Source organism: Dipodomys ordii, unplaced genomic scaffold, assembly GCF_000151885.1.
Source record: "Dipodomys ordii isolate 6190 unplaced genomic scaffold, Dord_2.0 Scaffold300, whole genome shotgun sequence".
Classification (NCBI taxonomy): Eukaryota; Metazoa; Chordata; class Mammalia; order Rodentia; family Heteromyidae; genus Dipodomys; species Dipodomys ordii.
Window position 1 is genome coordinate 101,432 of NW_012267516.1, and position 19,072 is coordinate 120,503.

The 19,072-nt window shown below is 37.4% G+C and overlaps 1 pseudogene; it reads left to right on the forward strand.

Annotated features, from left to right (window-relative positions):
* Positions 1-6,135: 6,135 nt before the first annotated feature.
* Positions 6,136-6,786, forward strand: LOC106001471 (annotated as a pseudogene).
* Positions 6,787-19,072: the final 12,286 nt, after the last annotated feature.

Below are 19,072 nucleotides of genomic sequence, written 5' to 3' on the forward strand. Positions count from 1 at the left end.
TATTTCTTTGTTGCTTTGTATGTCCCTCCCCCACAGTATAACCCCTGCTTTCACTATATTTGATGTCAGTATAACTTGTGGAGGAGATGGGGAAAAACAAGTCGTTTAATGATATAGGTGGACCTGTTGCAACAATGAGAAGTACAAGTTGTCATGTCGAAAACGAGCTTTACAATGTTGTTGCGGGGGGGGGGGAGGCTGGGAAGGGATGTGAAGGGTAAACTAAGGAGGAGGCTGCAATGCTTGATAAGAAATGTATACATTAACCTGCCCATGTAATTGTAACCCCTCTGTATAGTGTGTTCACAAAAAAAATAAAAATTAAAAAAAAAGAATATGCTATGGGCCTTTACATATAGTCACTTATTCAACAACCTGAAATGCAGTTGTTTCATGTCAGTAAATAAAATCACTTTGAAAAACTATGAAATAATCTTTTGTAGAAAAGACATATTCTTATACTTATTTTATACGAAAGAAAGCTAAGGTACTAAATCATTGACAATCTTGTCAAGGTCACACACCAGTTAGCCATAGAGATGTGAAATGACTCCAGGCCTGATTTCTACATACAGTAGTACTTACAATCTGTGTGCTGACTCAGTTTTCCTGTCTCCATGTAATAAAGCTGATATCATGTGAACATGGACTGAAAGCAGAACAAATTATAAGCAATAGAAAATGTGTCTCTCTTCTGAGCTGAGGCATTTTAGAGTACAACCCTGGAAGCCACAAAAGCGAGAGCCTGGATCTAAAAAACACATTACACAACTCAAATGTGTTACACATCAGGCCTTCAGAAAGCAAAAGACAAACCAGTGACGATCCCTTAGTTCTCTAATTGCTTTTTCTTGTTGTCAATGCTGCTATAGTAGAGACTCTCAAACCTAGTTTCTCAACCCTAACTCTTCTCCAACTTCTCATTCAATATTTCAGAGTATTTTTCAGCTAACACAGGCAGAAGAAAGAAGAGAAGGAAATGAATACAGTAAAGGCTACTAGCTTCTTCTCATGGAAACAAAACAACAGTGAAGCAATCAGATAGAATATGTGAGGAACTCACGGAGAACCTCACAAATCCTAATAGTACCTCAGGTGTAATCTCAGATTCCACAAGATCATTTCAAAGTAAGAGAAGAGGACTGAATGCAAACAAGTTATACTACTTGTTTGTTATACTATTCCAACAAAATCTTTTCTCATCTTTCTAACTACACTACATTTACATATTAGTTTCATTTCCTGTTTATCAGGAAATCTTGTCTGACACTGGAATACAGGAGTCAGAATAGCTTTTAAAAACAACACAAATTCAATCACTTACTTCAGGTAATTTTCACTTATTCATGAAAGAGAATCATGGACTTCTTCATTTCAGTTTCTATAATGGTAGGCATTATCCTCTCTACTGCCTTTCCTATGCATTGGCCATAATAAATATACTCTCTTTCCAATACTATTAAATTTAGAAATGTGTTTGCCTCCCTCCAAGTAAATTTACCATAGTAATTTACACTACTCACAAAAACCCAAACATACACACATTAGTTAATGGCAATGTTTCTCACAATGGTGAAAAACTAGAAACCTCAGTGTTCCACACTAGTTATATTATAGTATTTTCTATAAAAGATTATTTTATAGTGTTTTTTATTTTTTTAATTTTTTTATTGTGAAAATGCTGTACAGAGGGGTTACAATTACATGGGCAAGATAATGAGTACATTTCTTATCAAGCATTGTAGCCTCCTTCTTTGCTTCCCATTCCCATCCCTTCCCATCCCTTCCCATTCTCCCCCCGACCCCCCACCCAATCCTCCCCGGCCCTCTCCCCTTCCCCCCCCACCAAAGTTGTAAAGTTCGTTTTCAATTTGTACATCTCATTGTTGTAATGGGTCCACCTGTATCCCTGTTTTTAAAGTGATTCTTATTTACTGACATGAGACAACCACATTTCAGGCTTGTGAGTAAAATTGTAAATTACAAAACTCTATTTTGATTCTATTTATGTGTGTATTCGTATATATGTCTGATGACTATTTTGTGTATGGAAATAAAGAAGGCATAAAAATCTGCTTCAGAATTTTAACAGTTCTTTTACATTGGTAGGTTATGAGATGCACTTCACTCTTATACTCTTCTGTGTTGCTTCTGTTTTAAATGTTCATATATATTTATATATATAAAAGATTAGAGATAGAGCTTAATGACAGTAATAATCTAGCATGCTGAAGATACCAGGTTCAATATCCGCTAGCACAAAAATCACAAATAGTTTCATATTGGAAAAATGTTTAAGCTGTATCTTAGCTGCCACTTTCCAGCACACCAAAATTTCATTCAATGGAAACACAAAGTGACATAAACTAAGGTTAGCAATCTAGTTTATAGAGATCACTTCTACCTAGTTTCTATAATCAGAATGTTGCCTGTTATTACTCAATCTATACTGAAAATAATGAGGTTAATTCTTTCACTTCAGATTTCAACATTATAGCATAAAGGTAGATTCTACATATAGACCATAATTCCAATGAAACCTTGGGTAAAAATCTTGTTGCAGATGAGTTTCTTTTCTTTCTTTCTTTTTTTTTTGTCGGTTGTGGGGCTTGAAATCTGGGCCTGGGCGCTGTCCCTCAGCTCTTCAGCTCAAGGCAAGCGCTCTACCACTTGAGCTACAGCGCCACTTCCGTGCAGATGAGTTTCTAAGTGATAATGTTTTTCTCTTTCTGACCACATTTCCAATTTATGAAGTCATAAATGTAACAGTACCAGAAAACTTACTGGCTGTCAAATAAAGAAAAAATAAGAGAAGCTCTAAAATATATTTGTTAACACACCCAGTAGTATATCAGACAAGATATTGTGAAATAAGTTCTATAGTTTAAGCCTCTTTTACCTGTTAAAGTATTTTTTCAAATAAGAAAGTAATAGACAGACAAAATATGCCATCAAGTTTTCTATTTTAAAATCTACCCACCAGAATTTACCACCTAAGACTGTAAAATAAGAGAATAAACAGGAAAAGATTCTAAAATTCTATTGGAACAATAACCTGTGATATCATGAGTTATTCCACCAGAGTATGAATGAAGTTTGATTTTAGGGCTAGCCCATCCATTAAACAGATGCTACATTAAACATAAAGTTGCTTAATAACAAAGTATTTGTGTCACTGGTTATTCTGTTAAACACGCACTATATTCATCATGGTTAAAACAATAAAGATTAATTTGTACTTTAAGTCATAGTTCAGTTGGTTGCATAGCTGTTCAGGAAAGCTCTCATTCATCTAAATGGTGACTTACAGACAAGATTCTTCCATATTGCAGTTTAACATTTGGAATATGTAGTTTCCAAGGTTGCCACAGAACAGATGCTGGGGAATAAAATAGAGGATTTTATGGACTGAGCTGGAAATAGCATATACCATTTGCACCTATGTGCCTTTGTCTAGAAGTTAACCATATTATTTTACCTTGCTCCAAGAAAGGATTGAAAATATAGTTTGGTACCTAGGAAGACAAAATGGATTTGCGAACATGATGAATGCTGCTGTAGTTTGATGTTAACTGTTCTTTTTATCTTTGTAGATACTGTGGTAATTTCTTTCGTTTTCTGATTGCCTCAAGCTCATGTGGCAAAGGAACACTCACTGCTCTAAAGTATAGACCTAAAAGTTATCTCCAGCTTCTCTCTTTCCTCAGTGTTCCCATAGTCATCAACATTCCCGTGGCTCATTTTTTTCAGCCTATGCCTTTATCACCCCCACCATCAGCCCACGTGTTCAACTACCCTCTCCTGGAAAGAAATCTCTGCCTCCACTCTGACCTCAACCACAATTTTCCCACCCCATCCAATGTCACCTCTGCCAATACAGAAACAATAACAAATCTTTATTATCCTAAGACAGAGTATCACTTCTCCTTACCTTTACACCTCAGTAGGTTTACTTTAAGCTCTATAATCTGAGACTACCTAACTTTCTGATCCTTTTGCTCAATATTATAGTTCAACCAGTTGTATTATATTCTGCCTCCAGGACGTCTTTACTGTCTGTAATTTTCTGCACCCTACTGTCCAGTCTCCTGTTCTCTATTAGTTAAACATAGGCTTCTGTGACAGGAAAACATAAACATTTCATTCTGCTGAAAATTTTCAGACTATTTTCTTCTAGTTTCATGGAATAACCAATAAATTCTCATCATCTAAATCACCCATCTCCATAATGGCACACCAGAATTTCTTGATCTGAACTGTAAGTTGGTACTTACTGTGGAGCCTTCCCCTATGGTCACATTCTCCTTATTCTCCCCAACTTCTAGTATTCTACTCTCTACTATGACATCAGCTTGGATGTGGTGGGGAAGTGAGGGTGGGGAGGTTTTTTCTTTTTTTTTTTTTTTGGGTCCGGTCATGGGGCCTGAACTCTGGGCCTAGGCGCTGTCCCTCAGCTCTTTAGCCCAAGGCTAGCGCTCTACCACTTGAGCCACAGCGCCACTTTCGGCTTTTTTCTTTTTGCTTATGTGGTGTTGAGGAATCGAACCCAGGGCCTTTAGCATGCAAGGCAAGCACTCTACCACTGAGCCACCTTCCCAGCCCATGGGGAGGTTTTTTCTTTTCATCTTCTCATGACAGTTAACATGATGTACTGAGCTTTAGAAAGCTATATTGTTTTGACTAATAAACCAAAATTAATAAAAAGATAATAATGATAATAATGGTGATTTGCAGAACAAAATAAAAAATCAGTGGCTTGACAGAAGTTAGTTTCTTCTCTCCTAAAGTCCAAATTAGGTATTAGTTAAGTAGCTCTTCTCTTGATGCAGGAATAGATTTCTTCCATGGATTCTGCTTAACTTTGATACTTGGCTTCCAGTGTCACTAGTGCAAGAAGAGAAAGGATAATGATTAGGAGAGTTTTATAGACTAGGCCTGAAAATAGCACATATTGTGGGACTGACAATATTACATGGCTAGAACTTATTTACATGGCTAGATTTAAAAATCAAAGTAGGGTGTGAACTTAAAGGATACTCAATTTGAAAAATAGCTTTCCATTAACTATTTTCCTATCACTCCAGCTCCTTCCTCCTCTTCATATTTGTAGTATTTTCTAGCACCTTCCTGATATGCTGCATCAAACTCTGATCTGGAATCTGTTAAATATCTCACAATATCTCCTACAACTACAAAATTGCTCTGCACACTAAATGAGTTCCTTACATATGGACTAAGGAGACAAACAATAATCTCTTAGGAGCTATTAAAGTATATATAGGCATTTCTTTATATTCTAAGTGGTCCCAGACTTCTAGAAATTGAGAGTTTGGCTCTACACATTTGATTGTTCCTTTTCTTGCCATATAGCCATACATTTGCAATATTTTAAAATATGGAATGCTTCAGCAATTTGTCATCCTTATACAGGAGACATGCTAATATATGCATCATTTCAATCTTAGTATACAGTATATCTTGCTGTAGCAAGTACTTGATATTGCTTTCTATTGCCTTCAGCATGTTGATGCTCTAGCCAGCCCTTCTTTACTGTTTCTACAATATGCAGCAATGAATTCTACAACAAATATAATCAAATAAATATAACCTCTAACAAATGTAATTATTCCATATATTACATTGTTATATATATTATATGTAGTTACTAATATGTATTTGATTATAGTTTAAAAGAGAATAGTTAACAGCAAAACTGTTCAGGCTGTGGCCCATGGGAGCACTTGTTCACTTTGTAGATGCCCATCCCTAAAATAATGTAAACTTGTCTTCTTTCCTCTCTTCCCACCATTACTATGTGTTCATTGAAGAGTATTTAATAAATGAAGTCATCTAAGAATTCTAACCAAATCTACAATTTTATCAGCAATTCACCTTTATATTATCCCAATAAACCAAGACAGGAAGAGATGCCAAAGAAGAAATTAGAGAGCTAAAGAAGTCTTAAAAGTGTGGTGGATATTAAAGAAGATAGTTGTGACAGAGCTACAATAGACTTTTCAATAGCATCCTAGTTAACCTATGACAAGTCTATACATCCCAAGGATTTCATAATGCCTCTTCTTTAAACACAACATAAGGTCTCTGGTGCTGAGGGAAGCGCCGGGCGCGGACGACATGTTCCAGGGTGCAGACGGCGAGGTTGGCCAGCAGGGTTCCAGGTCCATGAAGCCCCCAGGAGGAGAAGCTAGCAATATTTTTGGAAGTCCAGAAGAAGTGGTTCCTTCATGTAGGCCTAATAGGATGCATCAAATATTTTTGGACCAACCGAAGGGCTTTAGAACATACAAAGAGAACAAACCCCCCAGGGGGGAAAGGAAGTGGTATCTTTGACGAATCAACTCCTGTGCAGACCAGGCAACATCTGAACCCACCTGGTGGGAAGAACAGTGACATTTTCGGGTCCCCAGTCACTGCCACTTCACCCTTGGCACACCCAAACAAACCCAAGGACCATGTTTTCCTGTGTGAAGGAGAAGCCACAAAAGCTGATCTTACAGCTGCAACACATGCCGTGCTCCAAGAAGAGCCTGGTGAGAAGGGGAACTCCCGAGGAGACCATGCAAAGGCACCTAAGCCCATACCTGCAGTGGACAGCCATGAACCTAGGCTGGGGCCCCGGCCTCGCTCCCACAACAAGGTCCTGAATCTTCCAGGGGCAAATCCAGCATCTCCTTCTACTGAGAAGCGCCTGCTTTGCCTGTAGCCAGACCAGACACTTGAGAGATAGGTGATTGAATGTTAGTGTTTCCTTTCATGCAAACTAGTGGGTGGGAGATGGTTATTGCACATGAGGCTGGCTGCTTAATGGCTTTGTTGCCCTCTTAAGAGCCACACAGAGGACTGTGCCTTCTAGGCTGCTGTGAAACACATTTAGGGATAAAATGAGACTCTTGGAATCTATGCATTGGTGGTTCTATATGGAGCAAAACCAAGATGAGAGAAGAAACTTGGCAGGACCTTCCCTGTCCAGGTATCAGCAATCTTCCCTTGTCAGGCATCCAGGAATGGATAAAAGAAATCCAAACAACCTGTCTGTCTCTGGGGAAATGTGGGAGTGAAGTGTAAATGGAAATACTACAAAGCTGGTCTCTGCTTTAAGCATTCCCTGGTAGGGAGTCTACTGCCAGCATGGCCTTCCCTCCCAGGATTACCTTTCCATCTTACACCCAGTGTATTGTCCTGCAGTCTTGAAACCAGTCCTCAGTCTTCTGCTTTGTGAAAGATTTTTATACACTAATTCTCTGAATTGTCCATTCCTGAATCTAAAACAATGGCCCAGTCTCACAAATCTTCGAGGGCTGGCTCTGCTCCTTGTCATGCCAGGTTTGCTTCTAGATTGTTCTTTTTGTTTGTCTCATCAACCCTAAGTCTAGGCCCCCTTCCACAGTTCTTTCTATACAAGACCTCTAGCCTCTGCAGAACTTAAAACATTCAGATATTTCCAAGTACTGGGCTTAATCAGTTTCTTCCTTTCTGTTCTGTTCCTGTAGTTGGTGGGAAGAAGATGTGCATGAGAACCTTGGGTTTGTAGGTTGGTTTCTTTAATAATACCAGAAAAGTTGTTTTTAAATAACAGCTTCTCGTAAATGCCTATAGACCCAATTTCTAACATCTGGGGGCGGGGGAAGAGTCCCTTTCTCAGGCACACCAAAGAAGAAAAAGAGCTTTTCCAAGCCCCTGTGGTAAGCTTGAAAGCCTCTGGAACACATTCACAAATTCTGCTCCTTCGGCCAAGATGTTAAGTAGTCTGCCAACAGAGATACTGTGCTGGTACAAGTTGTGTTGCATCTTCTGCCTGGTAGAGATCTCTGCTCAACCCAGAAGGGCTGCAGCCTCCATTCCCTACTTCCCTCCCGCCTGGTGGATAACAGTTAACAGGAGAGGTTCTGGATGCTGCTATTGCTCCTGTTTGCAGAGTTCACACCAGATGCCAGGTGTCATCATTTTTATTAAGCTTAAGAAAAGCAACAGCTTCTACAGTCACACTCGTGTTTGCTTAACTTCATAAGTGTCTGCAGGAGCTCTGTTTGCTATTCCTGATCTATTGAGAGGTCTGCACTGGGCTTTGTCAACCAAAGAGTCCCCCGCCCCTTCAGTTGTCCTGCAGACTCTGGAGCCAAGAAACAAGTATTTCATGTGATGGTCAGATTGCAAATGGGTTATAGTTAAAATCATTTATAAGGATGTCATTTCAAATTAAGGGCATGTTTGGTTGTTTTTTGCTGTTTCAAAGAAATGTCATTAATGTTTCTTAACTTTTTAAACCAAAACACAGTAACTTGTTTAACTTACCAGCAAATACTGATGGTAGCAATGAACATTTTGGGACTGTTTTCTTAATGAGAACTTGACTTGTGAATTCTGAATTGGATTTCCAAGAAATCCAATGTTAATTACTGTGTTGGTCCAGTGGAAAGTAATTCTCCAGTTCTGCCCACTGATGGGGACTTGTGGGTGGAGAAGGGGAACCTACAGCAGCAGTCCAAAGTACCCTCAACTCTCTGGGCAGCAGAGTGCCTGCCTTACTTTCCCTTTCTCCCCCTTGTCTTCCTGTGAGGCTGTGGGTTGGGCTTAGGGCCTAAGCAGTGCAGAGTATCATCTGAGCCAGTTATCATTTGCATGGGACCTCTGGAATGCCTGTGTGTGGATGAATACTGTTCATATCATCTTTGTCGCATTGAGAAATTACTAGTCTGTATTAAGCCTTAAAACTTCTTTTAAGTGCATTTGGTGCCAACTTTTTTCTACAGCTGTATGAAAACAAGAAACCTGTCTTCACATCACAATGCAATTTTGATAGGAACATTTTGTTATTTTTATGAAGTAGAACAGGATATAACAACTGAATTAAACTTAGTTAACCATGAAAAAAACAAACACAACATAAATATGAAAATATAGATATAATTGAATCAAATCAACTTCATGAAGAATTAATATGGCTTGTCAGAGGCATCTGTCTGAATAGCATTGAATAGAGGTACAAGTCAATTTCTAAAAGGAAACTAGAAGAATAATTCATGTATTTTTTAAACAAAAATGGTAATAATTTCCATGTTTAAGGAAAAATACTTCAAATATTTCCAAGAATATTAAAGTCCATAGGCTCAGTAAAAAGTTCTGTGTACCAAAATCAATATCATTGTATACGTTAATATTTGTAAAGGTTGTAATTCTAATTGACTTCTGTTCCCTTGGGCCATTATTTTTATCATCACATTGACTAAAGTGCTTTGAGCTAAATGTTAACAGAATGTAGTTTGAAATGAAGCAGACAAAAATTTCTTTAAGCCACAGTGACCTCTAGAGACACAAGATTATAAAGATGCTGGAGTAAAATAAAAATGTGTCTCACAAAATCAACGTGAGTAAAATGGGTTTATAGTTTGTCACAAGAAAGGACAATAAACTGAACTGTGTGTAATACTCCACTAAATATATGGCATTGCAAGTTATTAAAATTTCACTGCAAAGACAAAAAGACAAAGGCAAAGAGAAATAATCTAAACCAAAAAAAACTTTGCAACAACTGAAAATGCCCAATGTTACAAACAATTGAAATGTATGTAATGGAAAAGACAGAGAATGGTACATCCATAGAGCTAGGTTTTAGTTGTTTCTGCTACATAATATCTTTGGCAAACCACTTACTTCCCTCTCTGAGGCTTCACTGTCTCCCGCAGTTGAGGTTTTAACCCAAATTTTCAGTTCCTTTGCTCACTACAAACTAAAAAATACTATTTTCCAAGCTGGGCACTGGTGGCTCACGCCTGTAATCCTAGCTACTCAGGAGGCTGAGATCTGAGGATCACAGTTCAAAGCCAGCCCAGGCAGGAAAGACCCTGAGACTCCTATCTCCAATAAACCACCAGAAAACCGGAAGTGGTGCTGTAGCTCAAGTGGTAGAGCACTTGCCTTGAGCTGAACAGCTGAGGGACAGCACCCAGTCCCAGAGCTCAAGCCCCACGACCGACAAAAAAAAAAAACTATTTTCCAATTTAAAAAGCAACCACAAAGCCAAAAGAAATCTACATTAAATTTACCTATTAAAAATCCTCTATTAGCCAGGTGCTGGTGGCTCATGTCTGTAATCCTAGCTACTCAGGAAGCTGAGATCTGGGGGTCATGGTTCAAAGCCAGTCCAGGCAGGAAAGTCTGTGATACTCTTATCTCCAATTAACCACCAGAGCATCAAAATGGTGCTGTGGTTCAACTGATAGAGCACTAGCCTTGAGCTGAAAAGCTCAAGGTCAGCACCCAAGCCCAGAGTTCAAGACCCATGACCAACAAAAAAAATTCTCTATTATTAAATTATATAATTAAACTGGTTCATAGAATACATCACTGGTAAAGATGGTTATATTTGGTGCTGAATGTTACTGTAACAAAGGATAACAAAGTGAGCAGCTTGCAGCACAAAAAAAATTGAACAGTCTCACAGTTTTGGAGATTAGAAGGCTGAAGTCAAAGGTGTCACCTGAACTTTGCTCCTCCTGCTTCTTTCTAGCTCTTGTGGAGGCCATGAACTTTTCACATTCCTTGTCTTGTACTTTTACCACTCTGATATCTTCTTCTAGTAACTTCTCTGCATGTGTCACTTTATTTTTCTTTTTCCTTTTAAGGATGCTGATCATTTCTGATAAATGTACCACTCTACTCTCATGTGAATTTTAAGTAATACTACTTCCAAAGAAGGACATAGTCTGAAATACTAGGTTAGTACTTTATCATACTTTTGAGAAACATACATTAAAAATGATGATACCAGGCAAGCACTGGTGGCTCACACCTGTAATCCTAGCTATTCAAGGGGCTGATATCTGAGGATCATGGTTCAAAGCCAGCAGGAAAGCCTGTGAAATTTTTATTTCCAATTAACTACTAGGAAACCAGAAGTGGTGCTATTGCTCCAAATGAGTGCTAGCCTTGAGCAAAAAATCTCAGGGAAAGCACCCAGGTCCTAAGTTAAAGCCCAAGACCAACAAAACAAATTATGATACCTATCACTGATTATATACATGTGCATAGAAAGCTGACAGTTTTAAAATAGGAAACAATTTGGGCATGATAGCACTCATATGACAGGAAGATGAAGACCTGTAGACCAGCCTGTTAGTAGTAGTGGACATCATCAAGAATACAAATAATAACAGATTCTAGTATGGATGTGAGTGAAAAGTAACTCTAGTACAATGTTAGTAAGAGTGTAAACTTGTTCAACCACACTGGAAAACAGTATGGAAGATCCTCAAAAACTAAACAAAGAACTACAGTAAAATCCAGCAATTCTATTCTTAAAGATTACAAACTAGGATACAGTAAAGCCACCTGCACAACCATGTTTATTGCAGCACTGTTCACCATAGCCAAGGTATGGAATCAGCCCAGGTGCCCCTCAATAGATGAATGGGTAAAGAAATTTATATAACTGAATTTTACTCATCCTTTAGAAAGAATAATATTGTATCATTTGCAAAAATGATAGAAAATATCATACTAAATGAAGTCAGGCTCAGGGAGTCAAATATGTATATTTTCTCTCATATATGAAAGCTAGAATTCATTTATAAATACAAGTAAACATTTTCAATGGTATGCAAATGTACACAAATGTATCAGCCAAAATCTGGTAGAGTCAGGAAAGAACTCACAGTGTAATTGCTAAGAAAGGCTGACTCACAGTCCAACAAAATAAACAACAGGAAATGAGTGTTCAAAAGAAAAAAGGATCAAAGAGATGGAGCTAGACAAATGAAGAAGAGGGAAAGAATGCAGTCATAAAATTCAATGCTTATCTTACAAAACAGAGAAGGGGTGAAACTGGGAGAGCTGGGGAAAAATGATGAAAGGGATGATATTAATCAAGATGCATTGTACTCATATATTGCTTTGTTGAATAGCAATTCCTTAACACTCCTACTTTAACATACTAAAAATACACTAAAAATAAAATATAAAATAAACATGAACATAAAAAGAAAAGTAATGTCATTTGCCAAAGTGGCATTTATAGGACAGAATCTATGTACTGAGTTTATCTCTGGAAGAGAGTGGAGTTGCACTACAAGGTTTTACAATAAAAAATTGTAACACCTAAGATTGGTCAAAGTGGCTTAAACCAGCTCCTTAAATATTGCTAGTGAAGGTGGATATGGTCCAAGGTAAATATGTTTCTGTGTAGTACAGACTGGGATACAGAACCAGTGCTTTTTGAAGTCCTGTAGTTAATAATAATGAAGAAACTCAAATTCACATTTTAACCTTACAAAACATCAGTAAGTATTTTTATTTTCCCCTTAAATCTGGTGACTAGCAGGAAACATAAAAACTAAACCTGGAAGATATTTTCTTGCCAGATAGCAAAGAAGTTATCAAAGAGTACTGACATCAAACCTGGCTGAAGTAGCTCATATCTGTACCCCTTACTACTCATCAAGTTGAGATCCAAGGATCATGGTTATAAGCTAGCCCAGACAGAAAAAATCCATCACACACACACACACACACACACACACACACACACACACACACACACACCAGAAAATTCCATGTCGCGCTTACCTCCAATTAACATCACCAAAAAACAAGAAATGGTGCTGTGCCTCAAGTGGCAGAGTGCCAGCCTTGAGCAAAAATGCTCAGGGAGAGTGCTCAGGCCCTGAGTCCACGCCCTAGGACCAGCTCAAGAAGTAAAAAAGTATCAACATTGTGTCATGGGGATTCAGGAGCAAGTGAAGGACTTGAAATATGCAAAGACTAGAAAATAAGCACATCAATGAATGTAAATGGATTAAGACACATCAAATTCATTTAAATCTCAAGAGATCCTGTGATATTCAAAGTTATTATAGCCAAGGGTCTCTGCAGAAACAAGTGATAGATGATACATAGATAGGTAGATAATTAGATAGATAGATGATAGATAGATAGATAGAATTTTAAAATTACTATAAAAGTTCAGATAAATATGGAATCTTAAAAGAAGTCTTTTACAATCTGGCCAGGTATAGTGGTGCCTGGTTGTGACACAAGAGAAGCTGAGTCATGAGGATCACATGGAAATCTACAACAAAAACCTGTTTCAAATAAACAAATCCAAAAAATAATAAAAAGAAGAATGTCACAACCTGACATCTAAAATCTAGAAATCTAGGAAAGCCAGTGGTGTAATCTAAGTCCAATATGAAAATCTTGAGAACAAGTCAATTTCCTTGTATTATGTTAGTCCCAGTCTGAATGTCCAAGAACCAGAAATGCTAAATGTAAAGTGAGGAGAAGCCAAATATCCCAACCCAAAGAGTAAAATTAACCCTCTTACCACCTTTTGTTATTCACCCTTTCATCAGATTAAATGATGCCACCAACAACATTGATAAAGGTGATCTTTGGGGGAGAGGAGATGGGAAGGGATGGAAAGGGGAAACAAAGGAGGCAACAATGCTTGATAAGAAATGTACCTTGCCCATGTACTTGTAACCCCTCTGTACGGTATTTTCACAATTAAAAAAAAAGGTGATCTTTACTCAGTCTACATATCAAAATACTAATCTCTCCTGGGAGCATCCTCATATTCACCCAAATATAGCTTTGTCAGTTATCTGTAAATCTTTAGCCCACTCAACTTGATGCATACAATTAGCCATCATAATTAAGATGTGGCGAGCCTTTTCTTTTTTTCCTTTTGAAGAATAATAGAGAATTATATCATTCTGAAAACTTGCCAATAAAAGGCAAAAATTAAATATTGGGCCTCCTTTTTTTTTTTTCTGTTGGTCATGGTTTGTTGGGCCTGGGAACTGTCCCTGAGCTCTTCAGCTCAAGGCTAGTACTTTACCTACTCAAGCCACAGCTTCACTTCAGTTTTCTGGTGGTTTATTAGAGATTAGAGTCGGACAGACTTTTCTTCCCAAGCTGGCTTTGAGCCACGATCATTAGATCTCAGCCTCCTAAGTAGCTAGCATTACAGGCATGAGCCACCAGTGCCCAACTTGTTCCTTCTTTTATTACACAAATTACAACCATGTTTTTAAGCAAACAGTGCATGTTCTCTTTATAAATATATTCTGGACACTCAGCAAATGAAAGAGATAATAGAATTCTAACATCACCATTGGGCAGCCCTTAATGATTTAATGTATCTAAGCACTGACCACCATTTTTCTCATGTTAAAGAGAGACAGAGACAGAGAGTCAGAAAGACAGTCAGAACCACACCTTGTAAGTCTGTATCTTTCTTATACTGAGGATGGAGGGCCACCTCCTAATCTATGAGGTAGATATAACCAAAATAGTCTAACCATAATTGGATAAAACCTTGAAAACTTAATTATCAATTTGCAGAAAATAAACAAAGCAGAGGAATTTATTAAACTATACCATGAAACACTAAGAGAACAATCATAGAGAACAATCTGGACATGGAAAATTCTAAAGGGCAAACAAAAACTAGGAAGGAAAAAGATGCAGGGGTGAACCTATAAAGATTTTTAAAAGGTGTCAAACAATTATTAGGGTGTATGTATGTCATTGATAAGAAAAAATGTCAGCATGTTAAATGGCATTAAGATGCTGCTTTTAGCTGCTAAGAGTAATAACTATTCTGTTTTTTGTAAAGAGTCCTGTCCTTTTTGGTTGCACCATGAAGGTTTCCAGGTAAAGTCATATGTCTGAGATTTGCTTCAATATCAACTAGTGTGAAAGGTAGAGGACAGAACAGAATTTGCCTCGTTTGATTGAGGATAGTTATACAGAGGTTCACTACAGAATTCTGTTTACTTCTGTATGAATGTTTCACTTTTTCATAAAAACTTGCAATTCACTGACATAGCTCTTGCTTAGTTTGGGTAAGGACCTACGTTCAATCTCCAGCACTGCCAAAGACAAAAAACGAGAGAGAAAAAAATCACTTCAATTTTTTTTTTCATATGTAGAATAAAAAGGAAGCTAAGAACTAAATTTCTTCTATGATTTTGTGATCTGGGAAAGTCTTACAAACCATATCAAACCATAAACTCTGTGAGTATAAAATCTGTTTTATTCCTTTTCTGTATTCTTGAGAGATAATTCAATGTCTTGTATACCATAGACATTCAATACATTCATGTTGAATTGTGTTGAATAACCTGCTGCTTCAACCAAAAATCCTTTTGAAATTCTCTTTCAGGTGTGACCTCTAAACCTGTAAAGGAAATATTGTTACCCAGTGATGATTTTACAGGGGACCTTGATTCCCACCAAATGTAATCATAAATGAATGAACTCATATAAAATATGCCCTACTCAGGTAATATTCTATTTTTAGCAAGGTCTAAAAGTGAGGAATTTTACTCCAGTTAGTAGGGACTCTCAACATACATTTTACATATTTTTTTCAGTGTTTTAAATATGTTATACTGGGGCTGGAAAGGTGGCTCAGTGGTAGAGCGCTTGCCTTGCATGCCGGAGGCCCTGGGTTCGATTCCTCAGCACCACATAACCAAAAAGAAAAAAAGCCGGAAGTGGTGCTGTGGCTCAAGTGGTAGAGCGCTAGCCTTGAGCTGAAGAGCTGAGGGTCAACACCCAGGCCCAGAGTTCAGGCCCCACAACCGGACCCAAAAAAACAAAAAACAAAATAAATAAATATGTTGTACTAAAATGAAGCCAGGGAATCCAGAACTGGGGGAGAGTCATTATAGGCAGCCCAAGCAAGTCAGGCCTGACCTCTCCACTACCATGATACATACGAACAGCAAACAACTTTACTTTTTCTGCCTATATTATTATCATGGTTTCATATAATGGTGTCAATTTTTTTAAGTTTTCTTATTTTAAAAAGATTTTTTAAAAACCATTTGTTTTCAAAGAAGTTAGAAACCCTGAGCAGGGTGCTGGTGGCTCATACCTATATCACAGCTACTCAGGAGGCTGAGATCTGAGGATCTTGGTTTGAAGCCAGTCCATGGAAGAAAGTCCATGAGCCTCTTACCTCCAATAAACTACAAAGAAAGCTGGAAGTGAAGCTGTGACTCAAGTAGTTGAATGATAGCCTTGAGCAAAAGAAGCTAAGGGACAGTGCCTGGCCTGGGCCTGAGCTTAAGCCCCAGGACCAGCCCCCACACACACAAAAAAAAGGAGTTAGCAACCTTATTTCAGAGTATCATTATTATACATTTTATTCCCCATAACTGTATAGAACTGTAACAGAGAAATGGGGTAACTAACATGTTAAAGAACAAAACATTTATTAAAAATATTTTATATAATGTAAAGTTTTCTGACAATCAAAAATGCCCACTTATTTTTACCTTCCTTAATATTCCTGTTATTCTGTATTCTAATTAACACAAATTCATAAATTATGTTCACAGTCTGTAATCAGGCAGTGTTCCTGACATATCCAAACTATGTGAAATTAATAGCACAGGGAAAAAGTTCTCAGAGCAAAGCTGATTCTGTTGAGTATTGAAAAAACATTTTTCTGCTGTGAAATATACTCCAAAACAGTAATGGGAATTCAGTATCTGTAAGGGTGAACAGTATTTTTTATTACTCAAAACTATTATTTGAGTATTTGAATTATTATTATTCTCTAACTCCAGAGAACTAGAAACCTAAATAAAACCATGTATTTTTTTATTAAAAGGCGATTTAATAGCTTTTTACTGAAGAAAAAGTTAAGTATTAACATATCTAGGCAGAAAATGAAAGAGAAGACAAAAATTGGGAAGAGATAATAGTGAAATACAGAAAGAGGCAGAGAATATCTAAGAAACCAGATCAGCTGAATCTTAGTTACCAGTATTTCCACACAAGCATTTCAGTACTCATTGTCAGTGGGAGTCTTATCTCTGCTTCCTTTATTTGATCTCCATCTGGCATTATTTTCAGAACATATCACTGTCATCTCATAACTCTTAATAAGCCATTATAATGTTGAAGATTTGCTTTTCTGCTTTAAATAAATGTCAGGATTATTAATTTACTATAAAATATTATGTCAAAATCTGCCAGTCAAGAAGAAAGGACTGCACTGCATATGCAAAAACAATAATGGCTGTGTATGTGTGTGTGTGTGTGCATGTGTGTGTGTGTGTTTGTGTACAAACGCGTGCATGTGCCATTAATGAGGCTTAAAATCAGGGCCTGGGAACTACCTCTCAGCTTTTTTGCTCAAACCTAATGCTCTCCCACTTGAGCCACAGCTCCACTTTCAACTTTTTCATAGTTAATTGGAGATAAGAGTTTCATGGATGTTCCTGTCTACGATAGCTTTGAACTGCAATCTTCAGATTTCAGCCTCCTGAGTAGCTAGGATTAAAGCATAAACCACTAGTGCCTGGGTAATAACAGCCTCTTAATCAGAACACTGGTTAAATGGCCTCACCACCCACTCTATGACATTAATGTTTTCATCAACTTTTTAAAAAGAGAAGACCTTAAGTCAGTCCTATATTTCCGTATAATATTAATAGACACAAAGTGTAGAAATTCAAAGCCTAAATCTAAGCCTACATGCCAGAATAAACCATAGCTTCCAGCATTAAAGTACTCAGTTCTGTTATTTAAAAATTATTTCTTTTAGGGTGAGATTGTGATTGGGACACATTGTATACATGTACAGAAATGTCACACCAAAATTCTTCTTGTGCAACTAATGAATACTAAAAAATTAAAAAAAAAAAAAAACAGAAAAACCTCTCGAGCCAGGCATGGGTGGCTCACAAATTCTAACTACTCAGGATCTAGGATCCCAGTTCAAAGACAGCCAGGGCAGGAATGTCCATGAGACTTTTGTCTCCAATTAACCACCAGAAAAATGGAAGTGGAGCTGTGCTCAAAGTTTAGAGTGCTATCATGGAGCAAAGAAGGTCAGAGACAGTGCCCAGGCCCTGAATTCAAGCTCCATGACTCACAAATGAAAAAATCAAAAACAAACAAAAACCCTAATTTTTTTTCTGGAATCCTAAATACACTTACCATAGCAAAAATTACACTGCACAAGAGATAGTCAAAATGGAGGCAATGAACACTCTGAATCACCACAATAATCAACAGAACCACCATCTTAACCATGATAAGCACAAGGTTCTAGTGTCAGATCTACACAGAAGGCCAGTCACAGGGCCTTAGGCTCTTATCTATCTCTATTTTTCTCATCTGAAAAATATATAAATTGGATACAGCCCTATATAGCACTAAAAATACTCTGGATATTTATGTTTTTGCAACTTCCTGTGAAGTGCAAAAAAGTGTTCAAACATAAATATCTAAAGTTTACTGACTTTATGACTTACAGTGACCTTACAAAAAGTTTAACCTAAGTTTTTGAAAAGCTATAGAAAATGGTATCACACACATACATACTCTATTAATAGGGTTTAAGTTATTTCTTTCTTGAATTAAGAAACTACAATAAAGGGACTTAGAAAGTTATAATATTGGAAAAAGCTAAGTTGTGATTAGGTATGAACCTGAGCAACCAATGTCCCTTCATTTATAAAATTACAACTGGATATCTGTGCTGCCACTGATCTATCAAAACATCCTATCAACTTAAACTCCCAGAAGAAAACTATAAATGTACTTCTTTTATAATTCTTTGAAGGTTTAATTATTATTTATATTTATTCAGCATTTTGTAACTACTGAAACTGAGAATTCAGAATTGGATATGATTAAAGTGGAAGACTTCCAAATACAGAGTAAATTCAACTCTTTCACATTAGAGGCCATCTATGTGTCTATATATACATTTATGCAAACAAATACCTACATACATACACAAACAGCCCTCCAACTAATTAACTGAATTTCCCAATATTCCATACCTATATATCCCAAGGCTATTATTACTACTATACCCATAATAGGTCAAGATATGCAGTTGACAAGGTTATCGTCAAAATTCTTTCTTGACTACAATTCTAGGCTCCCTGGAAATACTCACTGTCCTTCTGAGAGAAATTAGATATTCCATGTTCTAAAGAAATGAGCTGAGTGGGCTGGGAAGGCGGCTCAGTGGTAGAGCGCTTGCCTTGCATGCCTGAGGCCCTGGGTTCGATTCCTCAGCACC